The sequence below is a fragment of the Uloborus diversus genome, chromosome 1, assembly GCF_026930045.1.
Source record: "Uloborus diversus isolate 005 chromosome 1, Udiv.v.3.1, whole genome shotgun sequence".
Taxonomy (NCBI): Eukaryota; Metazoa; Arthropoda; class Arachnida; order Araneae; family Uloboridae; genus Uloborus; species Uloborus diversus.
In genome coordinates this window covers 227,262,175-227,289,315 of record NC_072731.1, presented here as the reverse complement: position 1 = coordinate 227,289,315, position 27,141 = coordinate 227,262,175, and the positions used below count along the sequence as shown (strand labels likewise).

Here is a 27,141-nt window from a genome sequence, read left to right as displayed (position 1 = left end):
ATTTAAGTGAGGCTGTGTTCGAAACAAATACCGTCAACACAATGTGTGATGGGAATTTACTGTTGTTGGGGCAAACCTAACTTGGTAGCATTGTAAAGGCTATACAAACCTTAGTCACAGCGGTACGACGCTGCTAAGCGAAATGGGAAGATTGGGAGCCGTCAATTGGACGCCTAGCATTTTGGGTGCCAGGAACATTAAGCACCTGGAACTTTGGGCGCCGAGCATTTTGCACGCCGGGAACTTTGGGCGTATGGAACATTGGGCGCCGGGCCAAGAACATGAGCTCAATATACTCGGCGCCCAATGTTCCCGGCGCCCTATATGCCCGACGCCCAAAATGCTCAGCGCCCAAAGTTCCTGGCGCTCAAAGTGCTCGGCGCCCAATGTTTCCAGAGCCCAAAATGCTTGACGACCAATCTTCCTAGATCGGCTGCAAGGTTAGGTTTGCTCCAATGATAGATCTTAAAAGTTTTGCATATATAATGGAATTTACTTCAGCACTCAATCTTCCAATAATAATAATAATAATAATAATAATAATAATAATAGCAATAATAATAATAATAATAATAATAATAATAATAACTAGTCGACCTGTGCGGAACTCCGCACAGTACTTCGAATCGTTTCGTAAGGCATTTCGCTCTTTAAAAATTTCAAAGAAAGAATATTATGAAGAAAAACCGAAAAAAGTAAGCCCAAAAGAGAAGGCATGTAATTTGAAGACATCAGTAACAAAACCTCGTTAAATACAACGTTGTGATAATTTGATCATCGCTCCCCTTTTGGTTGTACGTATTTTCAATGCAAATATAAAAATCATTAAAAGTGTGGCTGAGTGACACGTGAAAAATCAGTAATTTTGCATGTGAAAAAACAGGTTGTGGCAAATACAGTCCTGCCCATGTGAGCATCTGACGGAAAAAAAGAAACATTAAAGATATATTTAGTAGCACGGATTCGAACTGGTGCCATTCTGATGAACAGTACGACGCTCCAACAAACCCAGCAACTGTGCCTTCCTTTTCGAATGCTATTCATTGAAGTAATGCGTAATAAAACACAGTAAAAAAGTTTTTCGCCGAAAAAAATAATAAGATTATGCGTCTATGTTTTGTCATTAGCCAGCATGATACGATTTAAAATTATTCGTAAAACATGGAATTTGATTAAAGAATGAAGAAAATCTCACGTAGCGATTGAAACAAACATTCTAGAGAAGTAATAAATTCGGTTGAAAAAATAAGTGTTTTTATTTTCGAATATTCAACATTTTCCCATAGCAGGCTTCTTTAACCTGTACGGCTTAAAATCCCGCACTTGTTTTTCTTTTAATCGAACACTTAAAATTTAAAACCAAAACCAGTTAAACTGAGTCCGTTTTTTAAGTGTAATTTTTCAAACGTAGACAAAATGTTTTTTTTTTTTTTTCAGCCGAAAGCGGAGGAGTAGAAAATGATTTCTTACTAATGAAGTTGATAACAAATTTAATGTTTTATATCGTATTAGAATAAATATTTAAAGATTTACTGGTTGAAACACGTAGTTTTAATTTGGCATAGTATTTTTTCATTTGTACAAAAGTTCGAACACTGCTATTAGAAAAATCTACATTTCAGCATACAATGAAAATGTTTTTCTGCACAAAAAGGATTCCCTAGAGGTATATCTAATTATTTTTTTATGCTTACATTATGCTCAGTAGTCTGGACGAAGTCAGAGCTTAAAGAAATAAAGGGAAGAACACCCTTCGATTAGCAGTCAACTTATCTGAATGATAACTGTAGCCTGCATAAAGGAGTCGAAACACCAAATAGCATTCCCACTGCAATTTATTTTATTACATGTGTTATCTGTTGTATGTTATGAGTACATGTAATGCGTAATATTACTGTAAATTTGCTATTATGTCAGACAGTCCGAACTGGCCCGAAGTTCATACAGTTTATAGTCGAACGCTCTACCGAAAAAAAAAACCCCACAGGTAATTTCAAATTTTTTTTCTTGCCGAGAAGTGTTTTTATTTAAAAAATTTTTTTTTTACAATTTGTTATCGCAGGCTGTTTGAACCGTTATGACTTAGATAGCAGCACGTGTTCATCATTTAACAGCACGGTTAAAATACAAAATAATTTGAACTAAGTTCTTTTTTAAGCGTAGCTTTTTAAATGTAGTAAAAATGTGATACGCTATTTGTTTTTTTGCAAAAAGAAGAAAAATATATATATTACTCTTTAAATTGAGGTAGTATTTTTTTAATTAAATTAAAGTTATAAGTTTAACTGAAAACCTCATTCTGGTTCTTTAAAACAGGTTTTTCGGCTGAAAAACACAATTTTTAGACCGTGGGTCTATTTTTCGTCAGTAGCCAGCACCATAAGCTTTAAAATAAGGCGTAAATCAAAGAAATCGATCAAGAATTGAGGAAAATCTGGCGTAGAAACCAAAAACAGGCTACAGAAATAATATATAAGGATATATAAATGATCGATAAATATAATTAGCGATACATAAGCAGAGGAGTAGAAAATGATTTCTTGCTAATGAAGTTGATAATAATTTTAAAGCTTTATATCGTATTCGCGCGAATAAAAAATTAAAGGTTTCCTGGGTTAAACTCGTAGTTTTAATTTGGCGTAGTATTTTTTCATTTGTACAAAAGGTCGAACACTGCTATTAGAAACATCTACATTTCAGCATACAATGAAAATGTTTTTCTGCACAAAAAGGATTCCCTTTAGGTAAATTTAATACTTTTTTATGCTTACATTATGCTGAGTGGTCTGGATTTAGTCAAAGCTTTAAAAAAAGGAAGAACACTCTTCGATTAACAGTCAACTTATCCGAATGATAACTGTAGCCTGCATAAAGGAGTCAAAACACCAAGTAGCATTCCCACTGCATTTATTTTATTACGTTTGTATGTTATGAGTACATGTAATGCGTAATATTAATATAAATTTGATATTCTTTCGGACAGCCCAAACTTGTCCGAAGTTCAGATAGTTAATAGCCGAACGCTCTACCGAAAAAAACTTATCAATTTAACCGAACAACTAAGTCCAGTGCTTTTAAGCTTTATTAAAATATGAACACACACACAGGCTATTTTTTTTTTTTTTTTGGCCGAAAGCGACGTAAAAAATGGAAAACTGCATTAGAACTTGGCTTTTAAAAAATGCATAAGAACTACAGGCAGCATCAAGGTTTTGAAACAGCAAGGGGCGTTTTCGAAAACTTGATTTTTCGACCGTAAGTCTATTTTTCTTCATTAGCCAGCCTGATAAGTTTTAAAATGAGAAGGGAATAACATATAAGATAAGATATTGAAGAAACTTTTTTATTTTCTTGAAAATTTTTACAATTTGTTACCGCAGGCTGCTTGAACCGTTATGACTTAGATGGCAGCACGTGTTCATCATTTAACAGCACGGTTAAAATACAAAATAAATTGAACTACGCTCTTTTTTAAGCGTAGCTTTTCAAATGTAGTAAAAATGTGATAAGCTATTTTTTTTTTTTTTTTTTTTTGCAAAAAGAAGAAAAAATATATATTTTACCCTTTAAATTGAGGTAGTAATTTTTTTATTTGTACAAAGAGTCAAAAACTCATTAGAAGAATATATATTTCAATATACGATTTATTATTTTTTTCTGAACAAAAAACAGCTCTATTGTAGTCTGAAATCTTAAACCTGTTACTTATATTTTCGCTTATATTATGCTTTAATTTTCTTACCAGAGCCAAAGCTTAAAAAGAAAAAAAAACGTACAATTCCGAAGTAATTTAGCACAAAGTCGCTTCAAGTTTTCATATCACCAAGGAGCGTTTCCTTCTCATTTATTCTATTCCTTCATAGTCGTTATTCACTTAATTAAGTGTTCATGTAATGTGCGATATTTCTCTAATTTTTTGATGCAGATTGTTCGGACGTGGGCCCGAACACGTAATCTCCTGGTTACGAAGAGAACGCTCTGCCGATCAAGCTGTTCAGCTCTGTCGGTCATAGCGCAATTTAAAGTTATAAGTTTAACCGAAAACATCATTCTGGTTTTTTAAAACAGGTTTTTCGGCTGAAAAAAACAATTTTTAGACCATGGGTCTATTTTTCGTCAGTAGCCAGCACCATAAGCTTTAAAATAAGGCGTAAATCAAAGAAATCGAGCAAGAATTGAGGAAAATCTGGCGTAGAAACCAAAAACAGGCTACAGAAATAATATATAAGGATAATAATAATAATAATAGCAATAATAATAATAATAATAATAATAATAATAATAATAATAATAATAATAATAATAACAACAACAACAGGGAGAATGAAAAATTTAGCTGGTTCCATTTAGTTATGAGTCCAGTATTTATGGGACAGATGAAAACACCTAAATTGTTCGTCAAAAATGTCTGGGAAGGGGAATGTCATGAATAAATGTTTTTAGTAACCTTCTACATGACAAGTAAACCCCGTGAAAACCAGTTATTTCGCATTTGTTGACCTGTTGGAGAAGAAAATGTATGATCACTAAATTTTAAAAAACAACTTTTTCCAGAGTGTCAGCTTAAATTAATGGTGACGCTTACGTAAAATTATTTGAAATTACAATTATGTAATTCAATTGAATTAATTGAATTGCATAAAATTATTATCCGCTGAAGAATACGCGGAACTCCCAGAATGCCGTCCTAACGCTACCAGAAAACCATACGGTGCTACGATAATAAAAAAACAAAAAAAAATTTAAATTAGTAGCAATTAAAAGAGCAAGTATAAGATATGTTTCTGGATGCATTAACTATTTGCTCTCGTCTACCCATTATCGAAATTTTCAAATCTGCCGAAATTTTAAGAAAATTTGCCAAATTTAGCAAGTTTCAGTGACTTATGCAGACAACTTTCACGAGCTTGCAGAAGGGTGTCTTCTTAAATGCAGACCGTGTGGTGCTTTCACTATCTCGCCGTATTTAAATTTGGCACCTTTCTTAAAATTTCGACACAGTTTAAGATTTTATATCTCGATAACAGGGCGCGAGGGTAAAAACTTTTTGCTTCAAAAAAGAAAAGAAAATGTCACCTACTTCAATTTTTTTATTACACTATTCGTTTGGTTCTCTGGTTAGTCTTCACTCATCAACAGTTCACTTTCAAAAATCACCAAAAGTGTGTTAATATAATTTGTTTGTTTCCCCAGCCTGGCAATAACCATTGCCAGTAACAAACGTTACAGGATTTGTTGGGAATTTACTGCGAATAATTCTGTAAAAGTTGTTTCTTTGCAAGAGTAGTATCAGTACGGGGAAAACAACCTGACGTCTCTACACTAGCGTTTCCCAACAGCGGCGCGTCGCACAGTGGAGTATTTACGTGAAATTCCTGGATAAACGTCCAAAACTAAAAAGTTACCCGATTTTTATGAAAATTTATTCTATAATAGTTGACTAACAGGTGCATCGATCGACACCTGTTTTGGAAACTTGAGTCACGTACAACTGCTCATAGCCTCGGTAAAAGATGAGATTTCTATAAGAATTTTCGCTTTTTTGTTACGTTTCAGCTTAATTATTACGTTTCAATGTAGATTTTTTTTTGCGGCTTTATAAATGAATGGAAATCATTTTAAGGGATAAAGAAATGTCAGGGCTTTTTGTGCTAATTATAAATCAAAGTACATATTTTAATTTTCTTTTTATAAAAAAAATAAAGAAAACTTGGTGCGGGAGATCTTTAAATGCTTTTCGCCTCAATTCAGAACTAGAGAAAGCTTTTTAAATGGGTGTCGGGCTCTGTCAGGCTGTTTTGAAAGTTGCATCGTATTTGGCAAAGCCTGTAGTGCTAGTTTCAGCAAAAAAATCTTCCGCCTACAACTGCCCTTTTTTTAATGATTTTTTTTTAAATTTTTTAAAGTGCATAATTCGATCGTTTTGTGACAAGTCATGATTTTAAACTGAATTTACCTACAAAGATTTAATAAATTCGTAACAAGTTATCATAAGTACTACTGAATTAAAAAATCAACATATTTAAGCACACAAACAACAATAAAATTTGCGACACGAGTTTCAGGGTTACGAGAAACCGCTTCATCAACGCATAAAGAAGTAAGCTATGGGATGAGAATCATCCAATTAATTTCGAAATGCTTACCTTTATGCATCGTTAAAGGGTATCATTGCTCCCCTAAAATATGTGCTTGCGTTTAATTATGTTAATTTTCTCATGTACGTTAATGAGGTAATAAATTAAATTATTTTGCGACCTCGCAAAGAAAATTTGCTCTTCCTTAAAATTGAGATAAATTTTAGGTAAAATAAATAAACATTTATATTTTTTCAGATCGTTGTTGCAAATAATGTGCCGAGGAAGGGGGTGGGGGTCTTTCCCCCCTTATACGCAGTATATTTGTAATTTTCTCCTAACGCTAGCGAACTATCCACATTTGAGACATTTTACCTACTCATTGTGAAATGGAAGTTATATTGAATTTTAGTTCCAAGTTTTTGTTCATTAGCGGGGCGTTTTGTTTTTTAGCGGGACACATTACACTATGTGTAACTAAGGATAGACCCAAGGTATGGGTAGTGTTTACTGGCATCGGAGAGTCCAGGCTTGCGCATAATTCATTGGAGTCTATAAAGGTATTGGTTCCCCTCAAAAAATCCGGCCTTGCACTCTCGAAATCGAATATCAACATCCGGTCAGAGCTAGAGAATGTATCTTAAATCATACTTAATCTACCAAATTTCAGAGGTAAACGGAGACGATATTGCAGGGAGGGGGTGGTTACATAGGCGTCAGGGACAAATTTTGCTTTAAATGATTTCATAATTTATACTTGTCTTTTAGTTTTAGTTTTTATTTGCAAAAAAAAAAAAAAAAAATGAATAAAAATTAGTTTTTATGAGAATTGTATAAACTTTATGCATATAAAAAGTTTCACATCTTACATATATATATATACAATATATAAAATTCAAAAACAAAGAGCTTTTGAATATCCATTTTTGAGTGTTTTTACAGTTATAATTTCCTAGTTCATTTATTTATTTTTTTACAATGGAAAAAAGGTTCCTTGTAACCCCAAAACACTAGTCTTCAACTCTTTTTGTTCATGATTGACTAAGGGCTTTAATGATTGAAACCGAACGAATGGGATAAAATTGATTATTTCTTTGGTTTTAAATTAGTGTTTTGTACAGAACACTGGGATTTTTTAACCGCCTTTTTTTTTTTTCGAACAGTGCACGAAAAAACATATGTTCGAAGGAAAAGATGGAAAAAAACAGCCATATCGCATCAAACATGTTTACTTATCACTTGTCTGAGCATTATTGGCAAGCAGCCAACTGTTGCATCCATTTCAGATCGAGTGAAAATTATTGAAAATTTTTATTTCTACTCATTGAAAAAAATTCATTATAAATCAGTGAACAACATAACTTCCCCATTTTTGCTTTAAATAAAGGTAAGGTGTTTATATTATTTACTTAAAAACTTTCAGACCCATAACATTATTTGAATATGGGATGCAGGAATTTTAGTTTACATTGATTGAATAATTGAAAAAAGTCGAGAAAGTGACCTCCCTTTGTAAATTCCTAGAAATTCGGGTAATTACGTTAGAAATTCAAACAAATCATACTTTTGAAGAAAATTATTTTTCCTATCTACTAATGCATTGTTTTTTTTTTTTTTTTCTACATTTACTAGGATCATTTTTACAATAGTAAACATGTAAAAGTCTAAACCGTGGATAAAACATTCAATATTTCATTTTCTAACTCAAATTTAAAAAATCGAGCCTCAAATTATAATATTAGACCTTTCAGACAACTTGTATGCCAAGTTTCGTGTCTATAAGTATGATAGCTTCGCCGTACAGCGCACAAACACACAGAAGGGTGTTGCCTTCAGAAGAGTGAAAATTTCAAACTAGTTTTGGCCAGGATTTTCAGTCAAATACTCCACCGTGAGGCGCGACGTTTCGGACCCGGTTTTTACGAGAAAGTTCTATTTGTTTTTTGACCAAAATACTATATTTTGATAATGAAGAGCTGAGAATTAATTGAAATTATATACATAGGTACATAAATGAACCTTTGAGAACAATCACCGAAAGTTATAAACTTTTATCACTACATTAAAACAAAATGGGTAGATTACAACCCATACAACTAGCGCCCATACATACTATCCTACACACACATACCCCCCCCCACACACAAAAAAAAACTTTTTTTTATACATTTTCTATGAAATTACAAATGTCTGTATTATTTAGTACACATTTTCGTGGTGAGGAGTCGATACAACACGAATGTATCAAATAACAAAATAAAATATGCATTAAGTAACATATTCAAAGAACGAATTCTTTGAGAAGTTCAACTAAATTAAGAGTAAAAATTTATTCTTTCTTTTCACTTATACGACAAATGTAACTTAAAACCGAGAAGTTATGATAAAAAGAACTCCCGATTATCCACGGAATAGGATGGCACGGTAACCGCTGATAAGCGAATAATCCGAATAATAGATAAAAAACGATACTAGTGTATAGTAAAATATGAATAACACTCACACATACATTTAAATTATTGCTAAAAGTGATAACATTGAATGTAAAAATATATACTTAATTGCTAAAAACAAATAATAACACAGTCATAAGTTTAAAAACATTTAATGACTATAATATTACTACATATGGTACCATTAAAAATTTGAAAAGATCCGCGGATAATCTAACCGCCGATAATCGGGAGTTTACTGTACATAATATAATGCTTAAAGCACTTATTTTGTAAAAGGAACATTTTTAGCAAAGCTTTTCTCTGAAAAGCTTATTATTATCATGTGATATTTTTTTTTTAACCATTAGAGCCTTAGGCATGTGAAATAAAGAGTTTTTCTCCTCAAAAAAATTTCCGTAATGAAGTACACGTGGCGACCGGCAGACGGCGCTGAATCATTCTCGCCTCGAATGCCAGTCTGATAAGCGAAATACAGGACAACGTCGTGGTGGGCAATGTGTTCCCTTCTTTCTCGCTAAAAATAACAGCACTCAATGACAAATGCGCACGGACTTGGCCGTTTTTTATTGCCGTATTTATTTCAGAACTGATTTTAAGCTTTCCGCCCGCATCGGAGAGCATCACTCTTCAATCCCCGAAGCGAGGAATAATAAAAATAAAACGAGTTGAGGAATGAGAACTATCCATCAAAAATCGTTTGGACCAATGGAATTGTGAAAGCTTATCACAGAATTCTTAGTTTTGCAAACAAAGTGTCAACTACAAAGTTTGGACTCGGATAATGGTAAGAACCGAAAGTGAAATGGTTTAGCAAAACCCAAGTTGGCCATAAGAGTTTTCCCAATGTGCATGGTCATGGAGATTGTATAAACAAAGGTTTCAATCATTCTCAAATGAAGTTTAGTGACATGTTTTCCTGTTTCATGGTAATAAGGTTATCACCTTACGGACCATTCTTTATCGAAATGATTTTATCGATTGTTTCTTCTTTCTATTCAAGGGAGTAGGTAGTTTAAAAAGGGAAAACATATTTTAAAAATTTGTTATGTTTGTTCCTCAAAATTTACATTTAACTAAAGATCAAATATTGAATGACAATTTCCTTAATAATAATAATTATTATTGTTTTTTTTTTTGAGAGAGAGAGTTTTACCATGTACTTTTTTATATAATAAAACATGCAGAGAGATGTTCAGATGGGGGTTACTTCCTCTTGAGATCAGTGTACTAATACAATGTTTATTTTGTAGGATAACATTTTTTTATAAAGTGCTTTGTGCTTCACCACTCACCAGTACTCTGTAAATTTAGCACTACGGAGGCTCAAAGTCAAAATTAAGTAGATAGCAGAATTATACATAACCCTACTCTTTGAACCATGCCAATGTAAATTCCGCTGCGCAAAACTTGCTGTTATGTAGTTCAGGATACAACGTGAACATCGAAAACGGTATCTCCCTTTTTTACTATTAATTATAAGAGGAGGGAAATAAAACTTGCATCATTTGAATAGGCTGTAGATGTACGAAAAAAGTAGTTTTATTTTTAATTTCAATTACGTATTTTTTCCATTCTACTTTTAAAGAAAAATTTCACATAAATTTCCTAATTTGAGGAAAAACATTTTGGAATGCTTTAAATCTTCAAACCAAGCGAAAGGTGTGATTTTTTAATGCACAAATAAACTTAATTCAAACTTTTTAAGTTAATTAGAACATTTATAATTAACGTTTTTAAAGAAAATGGTAACCAAGGCTCAGCATTTTTTTTTTATTATTATTATCTGCCGTTTTGGATAATTTTTTCGCTTTGGATAATTTTTTCGCTGATTTGCATGTCTGTTTTTGCTTCTTTTGTTCGCCTCTCGCATTTTCCTTACATTTTCCCTCCCTCTGATATTTTTGTTGCATTTTCAATCACTGGTTCCAATTTAATCTATCACCTTTTCTGTAATTTGGGCTCACATTTCTTTTTCTATCCTAGAAGTTATGCAATTTGGCACAAAATTCGTTAGGATCACGGGGCTATGCATCTCAGGGCGATGTTTTTGCGAAGTTTTCGCATGGGAATAAAACACATTCCGCCTGCTTTAACTTTTAACATCAGTAGAAAGGTCTGATTTGTTAAGCTGCGATTAAATTTTTTCAAGATTTCTAAGTCAGTTAGGAAAACTGAAACTAATGTCTGTAGAACAGAAAAATCCTCAAGGCTCCTTTTGATGGAACTAATTCGTTTTACGCTTTTGTTATGTAATTTTAAGGAAAGTTTTCCGATATTCACGTGACTTTTCTCTTTTATACACCATTTTTTCATACGAAAAGCTTTAACAAATCAAATGAAGACATTTTATTCATCCTTTTCACCCAATTTTTTTAATGCTAATTTGTATTATCATCACTCGGCAGCAGAATTACAGTTGCGGTTTATATCTTCCCTCCCAGCTAAAATATTTTGTTAAGAAATAATTATTTACGCGCATAAGCAACTTTAAACTGACAACGACTGCAAAAGTTTACGTGCACCAGACCTGTTTCAGCTAACGATTGCAACCATGTAATTATTTTTAAAGTAAAATCCAAGAAATGTTGTAAAAATAAACAGAAAATAAGTTTGGGGAGCCCAAAATAGGGCTAACGGGCAGGGGTGCCCCTCCCTGCCCCCGAGTTCAATAGCACAAATCCCCCTTCCCCCCGTTTCTCAACCACTTTTCCCTTTTTTATTTTTTATATTTTAGCTCTCTTATTTTATTTTATTTATTTACTTTTAATATCTTTATTTATTTTTTAATGTCATCATTATTATTATTTTATTGGAAAAGTTCTATGCTACGCCAATGACATAAATAACCACACACACACACAAACTAAATGAATAAATGAAACAAAATATAAACAGAATAAAATAAAATTATTTAAATAAAAAATAAACCAATAAATAAAATTTAAAAATCCCCCCCCCAAAGTTTTGATGGCGCAACTCGCGCTTTAATACCCCCCCCCCCCCCCTTTCCTCCTGTAGGCACCCCTGGTAACGGGTTGGATTGAAATGCTGACAGGGCGAGACACTGAACAGAATACTGTAATAGGGCGAACATAGACCACAAGCGGCACTAGCGCGGATTATTGTAGAGTTTTTTTTTTTTTTTTTCTGAAAATTTTGAAGTTCGCTGCATTTATAATTAAACTCATACATCAATTGCTTTTTTAAGAGTGGCAATAAATTTTACGCTTCAAAGTAAACAGCACAACGACTGCAACTCCTTCCGTCTCAAATGTGCAGAAATAACTACAAGATTTATGGCAGAAATGAATTCATCTTTTATCGTGCATTTTTTTTTTCTCAGGAAAGGAGACGTGAATAGTACTGTGTTTCGCTAATAAATGCCTGTTGGCAACATCTCTTCGACAGTCTATCTAATAATTTGCGTTTAAGGATATATCCTTTGGAGCAACTATAAAACATTGACACCATTCATATTTCACCATTCAGATTTAAGGATGTCTTGTGATGTAGATATTAATAATCTAAATTATAGATTAAAAATAATGCTTTGCAATTAAAGTTTCTATTATCTAATGCCACAAAATGTTTTGTTTCCCGTAAAGAGACCCCAGCCTTTTGTGTTTCTTTCTATCTTTTTTTTTGCTCGCAAGCGATCTTGAAATGGTCTCATTCTTAAATCGATATAAAAATTCATCAGGAGTATCCACAAGGTGTGGGGCACAGACTGAGCAATTAAATTTTAGACGTTGTTTTAGGTGCCTTAAAGTCTCTTTTGTTTGTAGGGGTCGGGGGGGGGGGAGGGGCTCCAATTCTAGGAAAGGGATACTTTGTAGCATTTTAGTGCCATTTTTTGGGTCGATGAACCCCTTTCCTCCGTATTCTCTAATAGAACTGATATTCGTCTGAACTCTTTATGAACTTTAATGCAATTTGATTTATGTATCTCTCTGCTTAAAAACGCTGAATGAAAGTTCCAGAAAAAAGTTCTCCTTTAATTACGACAGACTTTTTGCTGCCTAAGAAACAAGAAGAGTTTAAAGGGCTTACTTCCAATCCAGCTTCTGATTTGGGAGAGAGCCGGAAGTGTGGACTTGAGTCATTTTGGGGCATAAAAGGAGGACCGAGGGAAATGTTTCGAAGTATAAGTCCAAAAAACGCAGCTTGTGTTATCTTTGATCCTTTAAAAGAGGCATCATTACCTCTGTGAGAGCTCGTCCTCCCCCCCCCCCCCCATCTGAATCTGCGCCTGATCACTTGTTTGACACTAACTGAATCAACGTGTTATTCATCTTAAAGTTCTCATTAAATTTCTTTTCTTGAAAAGAATTGCTGGGCTCCATTTCATATCTGTCTATCGGAAAAAGGAATGCAAAATCACAAGGTTTAACCAAAGCTGCCTAAGTTTAGGTCTTTCCTAAAATCTTGGGTTTTCAACAAAGCTCTTGGATTATTAAGATTTGTCCGAAATTTCTTGGATTTGAGTTTTATGGACGAAAACTATAAAGTTATTTGGGCAGTTCTCAAAAGGTGGGAACAAAAAAGTTAACTTTGAGCAATTTCAAAAATTTTCGAATTTGACATCAATTTTGATTTTATTCTATAGTATGCATACCTAGAACACAATATATGAACATGAAAAGACAGCAGGTATTTGTAAAAATTGTTAATTAGCAAATTAAATCAGCAATCTGTAGGTAACAGATTTTGGACATTGTTTTCCTGTAGGTAACGGATTTTGGACATCATCATAACGTAAGTTTCACCATTTTTGACAATTGTTAATCTGATTTTTAACTTTTCCAATGAAAATTTTATTTACTACTTTTTGAATTTTGCAATTTAATAATAAAGAGGATATTAATGAAATACATGAATGGCTATACATGCTGCTCCTTACATTTAATAAATTTTTGGAATGATTTTGAAGAAATTGATGCAAGGTTAAAAAAAAAGCTTCAAATTAAAAATAATTCAATTGTAAAAAGTGACATCAGTTTTAATAATGAATATTTTTTCTAATGTCATAAGAATTAAAATGATGTCTAAAAAAATTATTGAAGAAAGAAATTCGTATTTCTATTTGGAGATCGTTAAATTATGTTTCCAAAAGAAAGAAGAGAAAAAGAATTCTAAAAATAATAAAAGCGGAAAAAAAAAAAAAAAAAAAAAAAAAAAAATTGCTAGCGCAGGTGATAAAGTCGCCAAAACTGGTACAGCTGACGATAAACTACATTTGTCAAATTGGAATTCCCCTCTGGTAACCTTTAGCTTATCGTATACTGTGTTGTCGCCAACGGAGGTTTGCTTGGCGATTTTAGCGCAAAATGGCTTTCGGTTCGATTATAAGCAGCCATGTTTCTACTGTAATTTATGTATTGTTCAATGTGTAACATATTAATTATGCAGAATACCAATGGATTAAAGAAGATAACATTATAATAACGTTTTTTATTGAGGTTAGAAGACAGTAGATCATCAAAAATTATGAATAAAATGGACAGAATTATCGGTGTCAAGATCGTAACTCCATTTGGACATCTCACATGTACGTTTAAAAAAAATTATTTTTCTCTCTAAGATACTGCATAAAAGCTTATGAAAACACTTTTAAACAATTAAAAATTGATTCCGAGGCTCGATAAACACCTTTAAAAATGAAAACATCATATACTTAGTTCTCAAAAAATAGCATTGTAAAGATCGTAAATTTTGGACATGCATCAAATTTCAAACTTACTATTTTCTAAAATCGTTTACAAAGTGAATAATCTGTCTTTACTTTTGTTATTTGTGTAAAATATTAACAAAAAAATTATTCAGTGTAAGATTCATACCTTTAAATTTTTTTTGAAACGTATGGAAATAATTTAAAAATTTTTTTCTTTAATGGTACATTTGCTCAGTTAACGTTTTGGTATGTCCAAAATTGCGCCTTTTAGCAAAGAAAATATTTTTTTAAGGGCATTTAAAGAGCATTTTTTCCATAATTTATGTCAATTCTTGTCTCTATACAGTATTATAATTTAACTCAAAAATTTTTGAGTTAATTAAAATGAAAGTTATTTGGTGTTGAAGCTTCAAAGTTGAGGTCTATGTTTGCTCCCACCTTTTGAGAACTGCCCATTTAATATTTTATATGTATAATACAAAATTTTCAGTGCAGTCTATGTATTTAAAATCGGCATGTCAAGGCCAAATAACTTTCCCACTCTTCATCCTTTTCCCCTTCTGGTTGTCACGCTTACGGCATAATGAACTTTTCCCCATGTTGCTTCTGCAACGTATATAACATACGCAGAAGCAACGGGGGGGGGGGGGGGGGGGAGTTCATAGTGCTGTAACCATGACTATCAGAGGGGAAAAGGGGTAGAGAGGAGGGGAAGAAGTTATTTGACCTTGACACGCTGATTCTATACATACATGGACTATAATATGTAAATTTCTACTACATAAATATCTTCTACACACGTAATATCTTCTAACACCCGAGATGAACATGTAGAAACATGTTCATCTCGGTACCTTCTAGTATATTCAGTTAAAACTTAAAATAAAGGAAACACATGAAGATTTGAAGGTTTTATAAGATAAAATTTAGTAAATAATTATTTTTGGCCTAAAATTAAATAAACTATAATTGGGGTAAACCTAATATCTCAGTATTGTGATGGCTACAACACAGATCCTAATCACAGCATTTAGAAACTTTCATTGTTTGGTTTACCTCAACTAAAATGTGTGAATTGTTTGGGTTGTATCCAATTTTGTAGTTTCCTGTTCAAATGAAAGAGCAATGACTAGATGGATCAAAAAAGAATTTCTCCATTTTTCCACTGGCCCAACATATTAAATTAGGCTTTTTTTAGAAACTTTGTAAAGATTATTAATGACAGTGCAGCTGGATCTCAGCACTTAAATCCAGAATTTCCGTGTAAAACTTAAAGAAGGCATCTTTGCTCGGCCTCCCCCCCCCCCCCCCCCCCGTATAATCGAACAAGTGTTTGCATATTGTTGCTGGACATTTAAGAGGGGCCTTCCTGATGTCGAATACAGGAGAAAATGATCTCTTAAGTTTCTGACAGTTTTCTTTACTTAATATGAATCATGTATGTGAATATATATATATACAATTAAATCACTCTTCAATTCTACGTCACAAAAATTTTTTGGGTGATGGAGAAAAGCTACTTTTACACATTTAAATTCAGTGCATCATTTTACACAAAGGTTTTTTTTTTTTATCATGGGCCAAAAAAAAAAAAAAAAAAAATCTTTTTGTAGACTGGTTTTAGTACACTGTTAAAAATTCAGGAAGATTTTCTGGTAATTGTTACTGTAAAATGGCATCGCTAACGCATCGCTGATTTTTACGGTAATTTATACCGGAGAAATAAGCGATCCCAGCGCCAATTGGTTGCTGTGGCCTACCGAGGAAACCGTAAAATTTTACAGTAACATTTGATTTTTACGGTAATAGTTACTGGCAACATGGATGCCAGTAACAATTACCGTAAATTTTCCGGAAAATTTTTAACAGTGTAGTTTTTCGTGTAATTGTAACGTATCTTTTTTTTTATCTTTTTTATATTTTTTCACTGATTAAGTTTGTGTGAACTCACACAGAAGTAATCAATGATATAAATCATGAAAAAGATAAATGATTGACATTCGAAAGACTACAGAATGACAATTCTGTGGAGCTTTTGTGTAGCGCCACAGAAAATATTACTTTTCATTCCAAGTTCTCTGACATTCAGTAAGTTATTACGCAATCGCAGATGAGACGAAATCGATACTGGCTTGCAAATTCCATTCTGTAACTTAAAATATTTGACAGAAATTTTCGCGCTCCTGTCTGGATCTCCATTTCTGGAGCCAGGACAGTAAACTAAACAATGTTTAACGCGTCTATCTCTCCTTCACGTGGTTATTTAGCGAAAGTAAATTAAACGTGGGGATTAAATACCCCCAAGCTGGCGAAATCCGTGCGACATCGAACCACTCATGAATAAATGAAACCCATCTACGAAATTAATTTCGGAGAATTTTAAATAGAAGCAAACCAATGAGTGCAGATTACAAACTTTTCTGGAAATGTTTGAAAGTTACAGCGCTAAGTTCATCGGACTTATGCACCTCATTATTTTCTGGAATTAACTCGAACTCCATTAGAACGTATGCGATAGTTTTAGAATAAGATTTGATTCGTTTAATCAAAGAATAATTCAGTTTAAGCTTTTGTTTTTGGAAAATCATAGTTCAATTGGACTTTTTTTTTTGGACTCATTGTACCATTCGAAATTAATTGAATTCTGTGTTTTTTAATAATAAAAAATGCAATTGACTTTTCGTGTCTCACCGTAGCCACTCTTCCGTTATTCTCAAAGTGGATGGGGCAAAGTGAAATAATAGTTTATTTCGTTTACTCATTCAATCATTTACTAAATCACTTAAATATTCATTTATTAGCTAATTTATTTGCCTTCCTTCATTCAATAATTCACTTAATTATTCATTCTTTCACTTTTCATTCACACCCTTTTATTCACTCATTTATTTTCTCTCGTGTATTAATTCATAAACTAACTTATAAAATAGTTTTTTGTTTCATTATCTTTTCACTTATTAAATTATCCTTTTATTTTGCTCATTATTTTGTTCAAAAATATTTTTCACAATCGAATAAAAAATATCTCATTCGAAAAATATTTCATTTTTCACTTTTCCCCCATACAAAATAAAAATTAAAATTTTCCACTTTTTTCTTTTTCAAACACAATTTTACTGCCAAAAACAAAAAAAACAAAAAATAATAATGTTCCAATGTAAGTTTCATTATAAAATATAATGTTATTTCTTCATATACTGTAATTTTCAAAACAAATGTTCAATTTGTTAATTTTGAAAAAGCTCAGTCACCTTAACTATTTCACTTTGCCCCACATTCCTCTACTAAAATATAAAAAAACAGTGTTTTGAGGAAGCTGTTACTATTTAAAGACTTTAGTTTGCGCTGATTGAAAATAATGGATGGACATCAAAATCGGATTCGAAACTACTATGATATTTTCGAACGCGGGCAAGGACCATAAGGAGAGAAAAAAACATTGTGTGTTATCCTATATCTATGCATACATCATAAAATCTTCCGACTTGGGGCTTTATACATGTGGCTCTTGTTAAGGGGGAAAAAAATAAAGTTTGGCAGTTTTATAAGATACAGCACTGTTTGTTCCAGATTTGTTTAGAATGAGCGTGAATTTGTGTGCAAATTTCTGCTCACGTCTTTTTTAAAAAGACACTTTATAATCAAAGGACTGAATTTTTCATTTATTTGTTTATGTTTTGAGTCAAACTCACAATTTTTACTAAACTATCGGCACGGCATAACATATTTTCGATGTTCACAGACAATTCTTTATGTATGAGTCGTACGATGTTTTTATTGTTTCCCCTTTCATAGAAAAAGACAGAAGTAGAGTACAAGTAGAGTAATATGAAATATTTTGTGCTGTTTTCTGAGAAGGAGAAGTATGGAAAATGAAGAAAGTAGTAGTATTTATTTTATTTGGTGTTATACTTTTGATTGTCTTTGAGAGGGCGGGTAGAACAGAAAGTTAGAAAAGTAAGAGAGAGAGGGGGAAACTTATTGTTCTCTCTCTCTCTACAAGGAAATAATTTGTAGGGCAGATAGTTTTGTATCGGCGCGGCTCATTGTTGATTTATATGAAGAAGCATTGGAACGTTACTAAGTGTGTTAAAGGAGAAATTAAAAAACAAAAGTTTGCTTCTGTTTTTCAGTGTAATCGCAGCTTGTAATTTTTGTCAGTGGTTAATGCAGTGATGGGTTAACCTTTGTAGAAAGAATGAAAAATTAAATAGTTAAGTAGCGAAAAAATGGGGTCACACATTTGCTACTGGAGCTCACCGAGACGTCGCCGTCCTGCATTTTAGTAAAAAATAATTTCTCCCCTTTCTCAAAAAATTGCTCGCGACTAAGGATTCAATTATTTCTTACTAAAGTTCTGGTACTGAAAAATTTACATATTTACTCCTGATGTTTTCCTCTTTGGAATAATTTTGAAAGACAAGCCTGCTTTTGTCACTATTTTCCCTACATACTACTCTTTACTCTGTCTAGTTACGAAACAGCTTAAAAAATGCAAAAATATTTTGTTCAAACGACATTTAGATTAATTTTGAAGCTACTGATCTTATTGCTTTCGTGTACATAAAGTACTATTCGAATGTCGATTAAAATCCTGTATAACAATGAAACTAATGATTATTTTTGACGATGCTATTACTGCAAGTGTTTTTTTTTTTTAAAGATCTAAAAGCAACTTAATTCGAATTACATTTATATTTAATTTATTAAATTTCAATCCTTTAATAGTTGACCTCTCTTTTTACGTAAGAAATACCTTTCAAGGCTTTAAGATTTGAAATTCTATCTGAAACAACTTAAAATAATGAAATCTTATAAATATTGTGCGTTCTTTTAGAAGTGACTTAATTTTGGAAAACACAATACCGCTTTCAAACAAAACAAGTTGAAGTGAAAGAAAAGAAATGTTGTTTTTCCCTAATCGTCTTCTTTCTTTCTTCTTTTCCCCCTTGTTTGGTGAATGTTTTTGCTTTTCATGAGTGAAAAATTTAAAAGTCTACTAACTGTAAAAACCTCTGAGACGCAAAAGCTATTTCCAGTCGAGAAAGAAGCTGATGATAATGAATATGGAGGATAACTGTCAAAAAAGCTGCCCTTTTCATTCGTAGCAAATAATAAAATTCGATGAGTAAACAATTCTTCAGAAAGATTCATTGAGTTAAATGATGAAGTTTTTTTTTTATTCAACAAATATTAGACGAAAGTTCGATTATGAAAAATTACGCATCACACTGCGTTTGAGAAAAATTGGTAAAATGATTTATCACAATGATAAATAATCAATTCATATTGATTCTTTAGAAAGTGGTCGAAATGTTTTGTAGATTGAAAGCTACTACATAACTTTGTTGACAGTTTCAATTTCTTTTATGTATCACTTCATAGGATATCGCTGTCTTTATTTTATAAAGCATAGAAACACTCGTAGGTTAAAACGGTGTTTGAATTACAGGCTTTCAAGGAAAAAGTTGAATAAAAATAAAAGTCATTACTGTATAACTACTATGTAAAAACTTTCATGAGCTACTGAAAGAAAGGTTTATACGTAAAAATTAAAAAATATATTCACAAAGGAGGACTTTAAACTAATTCAAAAAGATTTATTTATTATTCTAATTACATTTCGATAAGAAAAGAATCCTTCAGAGTTTTAATCAACAAGTTTCAGTAAATTAGTAGATATAATTTGCTTAGCATTATTTTATTGCAATGATGTTTCATTACATTTCTCTTCCCGATATGAGACATTCGTTAATTTTACTTCCTTTTACAAAAAAGATACACTTTCGACCATTAATTTAGTTTTTGATACGGCAATTGGGAGTGGCGCTTGATAATTGGCTATATACGCACCATTTTTACTTCCTTTTACAAAAAAGGAAGTATTGTATTCGCGAAAAAAATTTCACTCAAAAATCGACCTTAATTTCCATTTTGCTCATCCCCGAATGAATGTTGAGTTTTTTTTTCGACTCAACTACACGTGGATAAGTGCTTAAGAACGTATAGACACGCGAAATAACCATTTTGACGATTATCGAAAAAAAAAAACAAAAAAACAATGAGTTTTCTCGTGACGTTTGTATGTACGTATATGCGTATGCATGTCGCATAACTCAAGAACGGAATGTCCTAGAAAGTTGAAATTTGGTACGTAGACTCCTAGTGGAGTCTAGTTGTGCACCTCCTTTTTTGGTTTCATTCGGATGCTCCAAAAGAGGTCTTTTGCCACTTTTTGGAGGGAAATCATTGTTAAATTCGATGTAAACTCAAGTGGTTTTATAATTTGGCGGACACTTGGCGATATATCGCCAGTCTTTTGGTCGCCAAGTTTTGTCGCCAATTTAACGACAAATTTGACGATTTAATATATTTTTTTTTTTTTTGCTTTTTAATCTGGTTTCAATTTGGCCTCTGTTGATGATGTTTAGAGAGTAAACTATTGAATCACATTAAAACTGCCAATAATGAGAAAATGACATGAAATTGGTGTAAAATTAAGTCATATGATGCACACATCAGCTCGTTAAACATAAATTTAATTCCGTCTAAACACGATGTTTCATCATGTAGACATAAGTCAAATAAAATTATGATACGTTTTTCAGATGTTATGACAACACATCATGACATGCAACGCTGTGTTGCGTTATGATATGCTGTGTTTTCATAACTTCTGATGACCACATATTATAATTTTGTAACATTTTATGACATCATATCATGTATGAAATGCTGTCATAAAATTTTATGACATTACATCATATCAGAAGCTTCATCAAGTACACAAAAATATCTGTATGCAATTGCAACCAATACTGCACATCTCGTTACAGCATCCACAAACTGCATTTTCGCTCTTATTTTCGTTTCGTCAGTCTAGAAAGCAGACGATCAGAGCTGAAGGTAAAAATCCACATAAAGATACTGAGACATCTTCACACTGGTAGCTACAATTATTTCAGCACATCAGCGAGAGGTCTGCTATCATGGTACATCTCTATCTCGAAAAGTAAATATAAGACCTAGGGTGAGAAGCAACAAGTACCGTCCCGGTAACTCCTAGCTTTATACCAGTATGCGGTGGCTGCGCTTTTACTAGCTACAGTCTTTAAAATAAGTGCTTTATGAAAAACACATTTGGAGTAAAATTCTTTAATGTCTTTGTAAATATTTATTGAGAAATTGTTTCACCAAAGTAAAATAAAAAACGAAGTTAATAGCCAAATTTGGCGTCAAGTAAATAACGTAATTCAGCTGACTCATAACAGAAATCAGGACAGCAGCATGTGACTTCTTCCTAACAATCGTAAATCGCATGATCACATTAATTTATGAACAAAGAAAGAAGTTATTAAAGCTCTAACCTACCACTTTACAATTACATTCGCGTGCGCCCATCGATGTTCTTCATTATTTTTACATGATGAACAAAGTTAGTATTTAGAAAAATATTTTTCATACCTCTCCGTGAGACAAAAACTAAACAGGTACCTACCGCCAAAAGGTTTGTTTTTTCCACTCACACTGCATAACTTAGAAACTTACTTTTCAAATAGCCAAGTAAAAGTTTTCAACCAGAAATAGACACCCCTCATTAAACAAAAATTACCAGACACTCGGTTAGAAAACCAGCCCTGCATTTCATCCTGCTTTATTTTGCTCTCCGTAGAAAACATACCTTATCTCAGGAATTATGTCAAACGAAGCAGATTTTCTTCAAGGGAATGAGAACTCTTTCGAGCAGTAAATCCCGGAAACGACCCTGGGATCACTTAGGCTTATCTTATGGAATAACACCCAAAGAATCGATATCGGTTGGTCCAGCTTAAAAAAGCCCTTCGAGATACGGAAAACCTTTAAATATCAGTGCGGGCCATCTTAATGTCGTCTTGTGCAGTAGTTAGGTTATCAACACGACAGAAAGCACTTTTCCTTTTCCACCGAGCGGAGAAAAATGACTCCACGCTATTCATGGTTATGAGACTGGAACTCATAATGCTGTCGTCTTCGGAGGTTGCTATCACTGATTTTTTTAGTAAAGGAGGTGGAGAAAGAGCCTTATTCCAGACGGTACACTGTAAAATAATTCCGAAACGTTACTAGGTATTTCCATGTAACGTTTCGGGATTTTAATGGTTTTTAACCACTTCATGGAAAAATCAAGTATCATTGTCAAAAAGATTCTTGAATTGCTACAAGTTGCACGAATGCAGTTGTGAAAAGTATTTTAGCTCCCAAGTTTAAAGATTAACTAAGCGTATTTGTAGCGTATCGGCTTCAGTTCAGTTACGGTCGTCCATGCTAATTAAGCTCCCAAAGGGAGCGAATAAGTATGGACTACGTTGCTTTGCAAGAATTGCAGGCGAGTAAAATTCTCGTTACTTACCAGCAATTCTGGCTTAGCTTTAGCCATGTTTGCAATACTGCTCTTGGAACTTCCTTGATGTATCAGAAAGATGCCGAGCTATTATACCTTCCTAAGTTTACTTCAAGTTTCTAGAGATACGACTGGCTTTTAACGGGAACATTTCTGAATTTTTCAGGAGTCTTCCAGGATAATGTGAGGAAGGTTACTGAATTTCAACGAAAAACGTTCCTGGATTTTGAAAGATATGTTACTGGCAGAAATTGGCCACATCAGCTGCCCATTATTTCCCAGGAACGTTCCTGAATCGTTTTTACATTGTACTTAAAAAATTCAACGAAATCTCTCATTTTTTTCCTTTGGATTTCTCTCCCGTTGAAGTATCACCAAAGAAAGGTAACTGAAGCAATCAAAAGCATTAGAAATGTACAGTAAAAGGAATAACTTCCTTTAGAACTAAACGAGTCTTACTTCACGTGTAAAAACATGGCATGTTTTTAGCAAACTCCCTCTATCTTTCTTTTAAATTATGTACGAAGTCAGGGGTTCGGAATCTACGACCCGGAATGCGTTGTTATGAACTTTGTGTTGTAGAATGGTTGCCTAACCTATAAATGGGTCCTTATGACATGCGTGCACTGTGGAAGACGGACTTCGCACCAAATTACGGTAGGGAAAAGGCACCACGAACATACAAGGGTAGTGTAACAGACAATCATAAGTTTGGATTTAAATAATAAGAATTTTAGGTGGATAAAACTAATGTTGCTACGACCCATGAATACGGTGCAACCATCTATTATTTATCAGAGTGAATTTTATGAGCCAGTTGGTATTTACGAGGCAGTGGTGGAAGGTTATGAACAGGCACCACGAGGTCTGTTGGTGTTTCATGTTCATTTGAATTTAATGAGTTTTTAGATCTAAAAATAAAGAACTTTTGCACATTTTGAAGAGAAAAGGGGAATTTTGTCAATGACTCATCCTTTCCTCATCTTATCTGTTACTGGATACCTTTTTTCAAAATTGAGCAAATAAAAATAAAATTAACTAATTCAGAGGATCCAGAAGAAGCCAAACGTTAGATGAGATCTAGTTGCATGAGAGAAAAGTGGTTTCAAAAGCCTTAACATATTAAAAAACTCGGAAAATTGAATTAACTCGAAATCTTTAAGCATGTCTGTTGCTGGCGCCGTTACCCTACAGTTGGAAAAGTGAAGCAGCGCACCCAAAATTGCCAGCCTAGCTGGTACACGAACACAACAACAACAACAACTTCTCAAACCGGAAAAAAAAAACATTTTCGCCGATATTATTGTACTAGCTGCGTGCCCGGCGTTGCACGGGCTACGTAAAAAACGAAAGAAATGTCCAATTGATGTTTTTGCATTACTCTGACATCAGTTTCTAAAGCGCTAAGGAGTAAATAAATACGTGTAATGCAAGGTTTGCAAAACACCAGTAGAGCATATTTTTGTCAAAAATCTCTTTAAAGTTAATCATAGTTATCAATGATACAAGTTATGAGTATTTTCAATTAGCACAAAAGATAAAAATACATTCATTATCAATTATAATCTGTGCTCACTTTAAACTGAATTATATCTGATACACTATATCTGAAACATTTGTATGTACAATTACGATCAGCTTTTTACATAAAATGACACATACTTTTTGGTTGCTTACGTGAACTAAAGCACCAAGACTTAATAAATACCAATTAGCATTAATTTAATACCAAGTCATCAGATTCGAATTAAGCTTTAGTTAAAATCCTTAAAAACAATATTTTTGTTCAACTCTGTTTCACTTAAAGAAATTCAAACAATCTTAATTTAACATGTTCTTTTAACGATACAAACTGTATTTCAAAAATAGAAACAGGAAGGAAAAAGAGAGTTATTACAATTCGAAAACTCACCCATGTAAAGGGAAAAAGTCCAACAAAATAAACATAATTAGTCGCACATCCTAAATGTACCAAAATATGAGGTCGGTGAATAATAAACTTACACTACAATCAATAAACATAGCTAAAGAAACAACTTTCATATGCTGAAAAGAGTTAAGAACGTTGAATGTAAAAAATAAAAAAAAGACAGACGATAAAATAAAGGCTATGTCCGAATAGTGCAACCAATTTTAAACTAATTTAGAATGAAATTCTAGATGGAAACGTTGTTTTAAGATTTGGACAGCAGCCAAAAAATCTCTTTTAAAACAATTATTGGAATTTTACTTGCTCGCGCATATGCAAAATGGCAACAGGAAAGAAATAAAATTTCCTGAAGAACGTTATGTTAATTAACGTTTTAATTAATATCTCTGGTAATTAAAGTCGCACAATTACGAGATTGGTCCTATTGTTTTCTTTGGAAAATTTCGAATTGATCGGTATCTCGTTTGACTCCCGATTCGCAGTGGTTCTAGAGAAGATAGATCTTCAGACAGACAGACAGACAGACAGACGGACGCGAACAGATTTTAATATTATAGTGGAAGATTTTAATATTATAGTGGACTAGCCTGCGTGCCCGGCGTTGCACGGGCTACTTAAAAAATGAAAGAGCTGTTCAATTGATGTTTTTGTATTATTCTGACATCAGTTTCTAAAGCGCTAAGGAGTAAATAATTGCGCGTAATGCAAGGTTTGCAAAACACCAGTAGAGCACATTTTTGGCAAAAACCTCTTTAACGTAAATCATATTTATCAATAATACAAGTTATGAGTATTTTCAGTTAGCACAAAAGATGAAAATATATGCATTCTCAACTATAATATGTGCTCACTTTAAACTGAATTAAATCTGATAGAATATATCTGAAATATTTATGTACAATTACAATCAGCTTTTTACATAAAATGACACACACTTTTTTGTTGATTACGTGAAACTAAAGCACCAAGACTTATTAAATACCAATAAGCATTAATTTAATATCAAGCCATCAGATTCCAATTAAGCTTTAGTTAAAATCCTTAAAAACTATCTTTTTTGTTCAACTCTGTTTCACTTAAAAGAAATCCAAACAATCTTAATTTAACGTGTTCTTTTAACGAAACAAACTGTATTGCAAAAATCGAAACAGGAAGGAAAAAGAGATTTATTACAATTCGAAAACTCACCCATGTGACGGTAAAAAGTCCAACAAAATAAACATAATTAGTCGCACATCCTAAATGTACCCAAATATGAGGCCGGTGAATGATAAACTTACACTACAATCAATAAACATTCGGAACTCCAGCGCTCGAATACGCTACCTTGCGGTGATTTATAAAACTGCGAATGCACCTAAAACTTTGCCACGTTGCGTTCCATGTGTGTCTGTTGACGTAAACACAGGCAGTTTGTTCTGAGTATTTATTAACGCAATCGATGTGTCTTAGTTTGCTTTCAGCTACAGAAATTAATTCGACCCTTAGTAGTATTCTCGAGATCCTCAAAATAATGTTAGTTTTCATTATTTCCTTAATAATAGGTGAAAGCGAAAATTCTGGATTAACAAACTTGGATAACGTTATACAAGGTAAAAATTTTTATTGTTTTGTATGAATTTGTAAGAATATGGGAGTTTTTTTAATCTTAAATTAATTAAACTTACCATATTTTACAGCAGCATTTAGTTGGAATGGACAGTATGCAAAATATTTTCTTGAATATATTATCGTAGAACAAAATGAATAACCGAGAAAGAATTTACTTTATTCCTTTTATTCTCAGCTGAAAGGTATCGCCAAATTTGTTTAGGGTTATAATTCTGGCATTGTGCGAGCAAAGTAGCCTTGGCGAGATTTCGCGTTTTTAGTTAAACCATTTTCAAATTTTATCATGAGTGGAATAAAATGGTAGTAAGATTACAGAATTCGATAAGTAAAAAGAAATAATTGTCAATCAACTGAAAAGAAAACTGCCACCATATATCCGTGATAATTTTGTTGATGATTTGCATAACATGACACAATTAAATCGTAACTCAGAAATTAGAAAAATCGAAACAGAAAATTTTTAAATTAACCGATTCGGGAATTCAAGAGAAATAACTCAGCTACAAATGGAAAACAAGCGCTAGCCAAAGCAAAGCAAAGAAGTATCATCTTCTTTTGGTAATAATTTGTAATGTCATATTAAATTTTCTAGCATTAATTGTTATTCTTGTCAGGCCACAATTATTATTTAGTTTTATCAAGAATTGATAAATATCGAATTCAACATCGTGAAAATGGCTGCTTAGAACTACGAACTACGTACTTTGCATTAATGTTTGACGTTTAGTAATGCTTCTTGAATTCTCATTTCTTTCTACGTGGGCCAGAATATCAACAAGACTTTGAAAATTAATTTAAAAAGAATAAAGCGAAACAATCATATGTACGAACAAAAATCACAACACTTTTAGCATTTTCTTCGTTACCATGTGCGTTTGTTTTAGTTTTCAATTCCGCCATTAGACAGTGACTTCAGTGCCCCCTATAGTTCGTTGGAGTTGCGAATTACTAAAGAAACATTTTTCATATGCTGAAAAGAGTTAAGAACGTTGAATGTGAAAAAATAAGAAAGGACA

General features: G+C 32.8%; 1 protein-coding gene across 1 annotated transcript in view; it reads right to left on the bottom strand.

Moving 5' to 3' along the window:
- Positions 1–27,141, bottom strand: part of LOC129219047 (prostaglandin E2 receptor EP3 subtype-like) — a 76,266-nt gene that overhangs the window by 7,892 nt on the left and 41,233 nt on the right. The window lies entirely within an intron of this gene.